The sequence below is a fragment of the Octopus bimaculoides genome, chromosome 5, assembly GCF_001194135.2.
Source record: "Octopus bimaculoides isolate UCB-OBI-ISO-001 chromosome 5, ASM119413v2, whole genome shotgun sequence".
NCBI lineage: Eukaryota > Metazoa > Mollusca > Cephalopoda > Octopoda > Octopodidae > Octopus > Octopus bimaculoides.
Genome location: NC_068985.1, coordinates 54,025,732 through 54,032,270, shown reverse-complemented (window position 1 = coordinate 54,032,270; position 6,539 = coordinate 54,025,732).

Genomic DNA, 6,539 nt, shown 5'->3' with positions numbered 1-6,539 from the left:
GCTGTCACCTTACAGACTTAAGGATATCGTCATCATCGTTTAACATTCGCTTTCCATGCTAGCATGGGTTGGACGATTTAACTGAGGACTGGTGAACCAGATGGCTACACCAGGCTCCAATCTGATTTGGCAGAGTTTCTACAGCTGGATGCCCTTCCTAACGCCAACCACTCTGAGAGTGTAGTGGGTGTTTTTACGTGCCACCGGCACGAAGGCCAGTCAGGCGGTACTGGCAACGGCCACGCTCGAAATGGTGTATTTTACGTGCCACCTGCACAGGAACCAGTCCAGGGGCACTGGCAACGATCTCACTCGAATGTCTTTACACGTGCCACCGGCACAAGTGCCAGGAAGGCGACACTGGGCACAGGTGCCATCATGATTTCGCTTATATATGTCACGATTTCGCATATATATATAATTAAAGTGAAAAATGTTAGTATAAAATATTTTCTGTACATCTTTCTATCAGATTTTGGAAGTCTGATAAACAAATATCCTTTATGCTGTCATGTACAACTGGCTAGAATTAATAGTCAAATCTTCCTCAAATCACAAACTCTCATCTTAAATAATTGAAATTAGATCATGTAGTCCTAGATATGAACTTTGTCTCAGAAATGATGATCATGGATAAAACATGATTGATCGTAGTTCAATTTGGGTTGACCTGAGGTTAAACAACAATAACATTGGTCATAGCTAGAACACTTTGATCATAGGTCTGCTGGATCAGGAGTGACCTGGTGTTAAATAACAGCAACAGCTTTTATCTCCAAAATAACCCAAGAATTCACCCTCATATTGACAGCATTTACATCTATCTACATCATTCATCTGTCTTATCAAAATGTCTGTCACTTACTCAGACTAGAAAAATCTTTTTATCAGTTCTTTAAATTCATCTCTCTCTCTCTCTCTCTCTCTCTCTCTCTCTCTCTCTCTCTCTCTCTCTCTCTCTCTCTCTATCTTTCTCTCTCTTCCTCTGTCTTTCTCTCTTTCCCTTTCTTTCACCTCCTTACTCTTGTCTACATCTTCCTCTCTCATCTCTTTCTCTGTATTTCCCTCTTTCTTGCCTCCTTACTCTTCCCCCTTCTCTCTCTCTCACCCCTCCCACATTCTCAATCACTCCTCCCCCACTCACACCATATACCTCCAGCTGCTATTTCTTGTCTTATCTATTTCCTCTCAACATTCTTTGATGTTATCAGCCTCTAAGTCTCTTCTGTGAACACAACTTCTTCAGACTCTCCTATTCCTCTCACTCTCTCATTCCTCCCACAGACACCATTTTGTTGCTCTTCTGAACACTCACCACCCATTCATTCCTTCTCCTACCCTTATTTCCTACATACACCCAAACAACCTTCACTATTTTCATTTCCAAACTCAGCCCTCACAGTTGCTGCACCCTTCATATTACCTGACACTGTTGCCTAACCATGAAGGCAGGTAGGTGGCCTAGTAGTTAGTTGCTCAATGCACAATCATAAAGTTGTAGGTTCGATTCCTGGACAGGGTGATGTGTTGCATCCTTGAGCAAGGCACTTTATTACACATTGCTCATATCTACCAAGTTGTAAATGAGTACCAGCTGAGTACATTTTAACCCTCTCTTTCCTTCCTACTGCTGCATTCTGGATGTTACACCAGGTCAAAGGTGATGGGATTGAGAATGAAGTCTGTGTTTGTTCATGACTATAGAGACACCTAAAACAATTAACAAAATCATGGTACATGTTACCAAGCTATATTTGCTCACAAGTGAGGGCTGATACTATTGTCTAATCAAACCCTCTGATATTACATTTTCCTGCCACGTGACACTCATCTCAAACTTTTTTTTGATACTAGAAGTCAATTGTAGAAGGTCTACCATCTGTCTGCTGACTACCTTTGGCAGTAAATGCATTTCATACCTAACTTATCCAATATTATTCCTCAGAGACAGACATTATCTTTTAACTTTATAGTCATTAGACTGCGGTCATGCTAGGGCACTACCTCAAAGAATTTTTAGTTCAATGAATCAACTCTGGTGCTTATTTTACTTTTCAAGTCTGGTACTTATTCTGTCGATCTCTTTTGCTGTACTGCTAAATTACAGGGATGTAAATATACCAACACCAGCTGTCAAGTGGTAGTGGGGGACAAACAGGCATAGAGACACATACACACTTATATAAATATATGATGGGCTTCTTTCAGTTTCCATATTCAAATCCTTTTGCAAGACTTTGGTCAACTCAAGGCTGTAGTAGAAGACACTTGCTTAAGGTGCCACACAGTGTACTGAACCCAGAATCATGTGGTTGGGAAGCAAGCTTCTTACCGCACAATCACACCTGGGCAATCTTTTTTCAAGAAGTCGGCCACATAAGACATGGCTTATCATCATGTGGGCCACACTACTATTTCATTAGGTGTGCCATTCAAAAAGTCCTGTGGGCCACAGGTTTCCCACAAATGCTCATAGGTATTGGTTTCCACATCCCTCACAAAACCAAAGCCCTCAACTTTGTAATTTATTCACTCACACCATAAAAGTGAAGGGCTCTGGTTACAATATTTTGAAGAAGTTTGCTACTATCACTAAGGGTTGGTGGTGTTTACTTTATATTATAAATCCTGTATGATGATCATTGAATCAAAGGATATATGCAGATATTGTATGGTTCCTCTTTTTCTAACCATTGATCAGCAAAATTTTTTTGATCTTTATTAAGAAGCCTCTTTCAATTTTCAGAATTGTTTTACATTCTTCACTAAAAGTTACATAGTAAGTCCTGTCTGTGAAAGTGCATTTCTTGCATTTACATTTTTTTTTTTCATAATAATTTAGGTGATGTTCGTGAAGAGAATGGTGGAAGGTTTCACCAATAATGGAGAGAAGGGACTCCTGATGCCATGAGGGGTGACTATACTCGTATATGGTCTTTGATTAGATATGATGAAAGCTATCATGAAAGAAATGAAGTGCCATCTTCAAAGCATCTTACTTTTTTTTTTTAATTATCTACCTCCTACCAACCAACCAGCCAACCGACTGACCGACCAACCAAAAAGTTCATAGGCTGACCAAGAAACTCTAATGGAATGTGACCAAATGAGGTTTTTTCAACATAGACCCCCTTACTGTTCACACATTTCTTCCATCAGTGTTGCAAAACTTGGATCCCATTAATGAAGAAAATTTCATCCTGTTGGTCAAAAAAGTCATCAACAGCAGATATGCTGTCATCATCATCATCATCATCATGATACTGGGTCCCAGCTAAGTGCTTTTTCATCATAGGAAATAGATGATAATCAGATGGAGCCAAATTAAGACAATAGAGAGGGTGATCAACTAGTTCAAAGTCACAGTCATGTACAGCAGCCACTGAAACCAAGAACTGATGAAACAAGACGCCTATTGTCAGTTTTCTTGGGCATTTAGTCTTGATAGCCTTTGGAAATAGCCTCAGTAAGTTAGCATAGTATTCTCGTTATGGTGTGACCCTTTTGAAGATAGTCAATAAGCACAATGCCATTTACATCCCCAAAAACCGAGGCCAACACATTCCCTGCCAATGAAACGACCTTGGACTTCTTTGGAGCAGGTGAGGAGGGGTGTTTCCACTGCATGGACAGTCTCTTTGCCTCTGGCTCAAAGTGATGAAGCCAACACTCATCTTGGGTTAGGAAATGTTCAAGGAAACCAGCTGGATCTGCTTTAAACAATATCATATTTTCCTGTGATGTGATCAGCCTGGTGTGCTTTTGATCAGACGTCAGAATATGTGGCACCCACTGAGTGAAGACCTTTGTCATGCCAAGTTCATTGTGCAGAATATTCTTAACTCTCTCATGGGATATGCTAATAGCATTAGCTATTTGATTTATAGTTAATTGTCTGTCATTCATCAGCATGTATGATCACAATGTTTTCCTCGATGGTGGTAGTTGCAGGACGTCCAGATGTTGGGTCATCTTCAAGACTCTTTTTGCCTCCTATATTCAGACATCCATTTTTGCACTGTTGATAAAGCTGGAGCATCATCTCTTTATGTAGTAATCATATCAACATGAGTGTTTTTGAGGATTAAACCCTTTTTTTGCAGATACCAATTTTTTTGTTTTCAAGAGAAGTCACTACCAGTTACTTTTGAAGTCTTCTTTTGAAGTTGTGTAGTGAAAATAACTGAAATACTGAGGGCATACATTTTCCTCTTTAGTTAAACCATCAACTTGGAGAGAGGGGTGAGGAGAAAGAGGGAGATGCTCCTTCCACTAAATTTGTTGAAAAAGAAGCAAGAGTGGTGAACATGGTCTGAAGTGGACAGACTTGTAGGCTGGAAAATAAATGCTGAGAAAGGAAGAGAGAGAGAGAGAGAGAGAGAGAGAGAGAATGTATTTGATTGACTCTTGGTCATTGTCTCCTGCACTGGGGTTATTCTTTGTCAGTATTTTTTATATTTTCTTAATACATATTTATATGTAAGACCCTGTGTGTTGTAGTATTGTTTTCTGTATAGTCACTGTTGTGTTTGAGCACTTTGATTAATGAAAAAGTTCTTATCCTCCTCCTCCTCCTCCTCCTCCTCCTCCTCCTCTCACCATCATCATCATCATCATCATCATCATCATTATCATAATTATTAAGGTGATGAGCTGGCAGAATCATTAGTATGCTGGGTAAAATTGCTAAACAGCATTTCATCTGTCTTTACATTTTGCATTCAAATTCCACAGAGGTCAGCTTTACCTCTCAGGTCTACAAAATAAGTACCTGTTGAACACTGGAATTGATGTGATTGACTTACTCCCACCACCAGAATTGCTGGCCTTGTGCCAAAATTTTGAAATCATTGCTATTATGAGTTTTTCTTCTTCCTTCAATTTTGTTTCCATTTCTTGCTGAGTGTCTTCCTGACACCTAGGGCAAAGAAACTCACTGTAAACATTGATAAGAATAAACACACCAGCCTGTTCATTTACAAAATCAATTAAAGTTACATAGAGAAAAAATACTTGCATGGGTGATAATCATTCTCACAGCAAAAATGTTCTTCTCAATACATGTGATGTACAAGTTAAAACAATCTTTTGCACTTCTTGCTTGGATGGTAAACCAGGGATAATTCTCAAATAATTTTCAGTCCCCTGTTCTCCTACAATCACTGGTATTGTAATCGCCTTGAGATGCCACATTTTTTTATTTCAATGTGCAAATTTTTATATTTTCTAAGCTTGTCAAGTTCTTTTGCCAAAGTATTATGATCACAAGGGATACTCATGTCAATCAATAAACAGATATTTATTATTTTGGTCTTTTACAACAACATCCAGTTTATTAGCTTTTTATGATTCTATCTGTATGTACTGAAGTGTCCTAGAGAATCATTACATTTTCTCTGTCAGTTACATCCACAGGGCAATTCTTATACAACAGTTTTGGTTTTATAACGCGGACACATTAACCAATGTAGATACTGGCCAACTCTGTTACATCTTGATTTATATTCTATTGGTGCCAGAACTTAACACCCAGAGCTTAAGTGGTCTACTGTTTCAATTTCATCATAAGAGGATCAGCACTTTGGATCTACTCCATTTTTCATCACATTGGCCTGGTAGTTCTGGGTCAATAAGTTTTGATCTTGAGCAGTGAAGATAAAGCCTTTACTCGCTGCCTTTAGTCCTGAGTTTTGTAGCCACGGATGAGTGTGCTTCATCAGTTTGCTTGCTACTGGCTACACATTCACCCTGTAGAGGTTTCTGTTCTCACCTACCAGCCAATTGTTCCTTCAGTAAATCTACTTGCAGTGCTTTGCTCAGCCCAGGGCTATAGTAGAAGACACTTGCTTAAGGTGCTGCATAGTGGGACTGAACCCAAGGCCATATGATTGGGAAGCAAGCTTTTTAATCACACAGCCCTACATGTTCATCATCATCATCATTCATTCATTATAGTAGGGGCAGCAAGATGGCAGAACCACCAACACACTGGACAAAATGCATAGCAACATTTCATTTGTCTTTACTTACTGAGTTTAAATTCTGCTGAAGTTGACTCTGCCTGTCATCCTTTCAGGGCTGATAAAACAAGTACCAGTTGAGCACTGTGGTTAATGTAATCAACTATCTCACTCAACTAAAATTTCACACTTTGTGCCTATAGTAGAAAGGATCGTCATCATTGTCATCATTTAAAAAAGATTTTTATTACTATAATTAAAGCAGCAAGCTGGCAGAATTAATAGCATGCTGGACGAAATGCTTAGTGGTATTTTGTCCATCTTTAAATTTTTAGTTTCCACTGAGATCAACTTTGCTTTTCATCCTTTTAGGATCAATACAAAATAAGTACCAATCAAGTACTCCAGGTCGATGTAATCGACTTACCCCCTCCTCCAAAACTTCAGGCCTTGTGCCTAGAGCAGAAAAGAATATTATTACTATTATCATCCCAGTGTTTCCAGTTATTGAAGAACTAAAATTTTATTTCAACATTTGCCTTAATTTCATAAAACATCAAACCAAAAGATACATGCATA